This window comes from Nicotiana sylvestris, chromosome 4 (genome assembly GCF_000393655.2).
Source record: "Nicotiana sylvestris chromosome 4, ASM39365v2, whole genome shotgun sequence".
Taxonomy (NCBI): domain Eukaryota; kingdom Viridiplantae; phylum Streptophyta; class Magnoliopsida; order Solanales; family Solanaceae; genus Nicotiana; species Nicotiana sylvestris.
Window position 1 is genome coordinate 84,740,413 of NC_091060.1, and position 2,072 is coordinate 84,742,484.

The window sequence follows — 2,072 nt, forward strand, 5'->3', positions numbered from 1 at the left end:
AATCATGAGCTGTTCGAAAGACATTCAGAACATCCCAGTAAGCTCGGGTGGAAGAAAGAGAAACCGAAAAGATGATCCGATGGGCTTTCCCGATCAACACTTCCAGCCTCGACATCGTCCCTGGGGATATCCTGATGCACCAGATGATCCTCCCTAATGCCACTTCTCTCCACGGAACTCCCAAAATCGTACATCACTCTCTCAATACCCAGCTCCACAAAATGCCTATCCACCCCCACGAGCCTATCAAAAACCCCCTGGATCAGGTTTCCGGCCCAATCAAGCATTTAAGAATGAGAGGTTGCTGAAAAAAGAAAAGGCTTTCACCCCATTGGGAGTGTCATATGCCAGTTTGTTCCAAAAGTTGAAGCAATTGGACATGTAAAAGCCGATTCATATAAAAATGCCAAACCCTCTGTCAAAGAAGTTTGATTTCTCTCAAAGGTGCGCATATTGCTCAAATGTCCCGAGGCATGACATAGGGAAGTGTTGGAATCTGAAAAAAGCAATTCAGAAGCTTATTGATGCAGGTGACATTATCGTGCAAAATCCAGATGCAGCAGACACTAGCCAAAGTCCATCGTCTGCTCGCAATGCGACGCATATGGTGAGTATGATTTGTTTTGAAAAGGAATATGAAAATTCTTTTGAGATCCTCGAAGGTCCACGCACTGCAAAGTTTTCAGTGCTATCAGAGGCTGATCTTAAGAACGAGCCAATAAAGGGAACCCAAAAGCAATTTGTTAAGAACAATGTGATGGAAGTTTGTGAAGGTCCTAGTAATGTTGAAGCAGAATTCAGTGGCTAAGATGCCGAGCTTGGCAATTGGAAAGACGCTCCTGTCTTGGTTAGCCAGGGGGAGTTTTGGTGGTTTATTTTGTTGTCATTTATGTTGTCCGGGTTATTTCAGGGTTATAATCCAGATATTATCTTGTGACTCAAACCCTTCTATCCTCTTATTTTGCCTAGTTTGTTTAGTCTAGTAGCCTACTTAGTGTTTTCTAGGTTTGTTCTAGGTTTGTAACCCCAGTCTAGTTTGTCTGTTTTGTTGTCCAAACCCTTTCACCATCTGTCTAATGCAAGTTTCTGTTTTCTGTTATTTCTAGTCATTTTTGTTTAGTTCTATTTTCCTTTTATAGTCCTTTTCCTGTTGACTCTAGTGACGTGACATGCACGCATAATTCTCAGCCTGGTTTTAAAAGTCAGTTTAATCACGAAGCAATGAAACAATGTTGAACATGTAAGGACATTTGAGGGAAATAAGTAAAGGCATTTTGAGATCACTTCAAGCCCAAATTGTGTGAAACTGGGGCAGATAGAATATAAAGAACCCCTATTGAAATGCATCCTGCCGCATCAATTTGAAGATAAAAGCAAGTTTGCCCCAAATTTGTAGGGGGTCGTTCGCGGTAATGAGAGTGAGAGTGTTGTCCAATGGTGCTTTGTATATAACAAATGTAGAAGGTGAATGTGTGGGTACGGTCATCAAGTCTTGCGCAACCAAAAGATGTTACGAATGTTTTCCTTGATTTGTTTAATTGTGTTGTTTGTACTTGGCAGGTTTTGAAGGTTGGAATGACGAAGGCATTTTGTTCCGCTATCTAAACACTTTATCCCTCGTCACCCCTTTTGAGCCTTATTTATTTTTTTCATACCCCTCTTTCGGAATCAGTAGCGAATATCAGAAATACAAGCATGAAAGATAAGAAAAGGAAGAAAGAAAGAAAAGGAAAGAGAAAGAAAGAAAGAAAAAGAAAAAAAAAAGGAAAGAGAAAAGAAGAAGAAGAACAATAAAAAGAAAAGAGAAAAGAAGAAAAAGAAAAAAAAAGAGGAAAAGAAGAAAGAAAAAACAACAAAACAACAAAAAGAGAAAAAGGAAGAAAGAAAAGAAGAAAAAGAAAAGAAAAATCACAACAACAGAGAAATTCCTATGTCATGAACTATGTTCGACCTGATTCCTTTTAAGGATACGTAGGCAGCCTCACGGTTCGGTCTCATCAAAATAAAAATCCAAAAGTCCCCAAGCAAAGAAACTGGGGCAGAAGTGGTGGTTGTGGTAGGAAATCTGATTC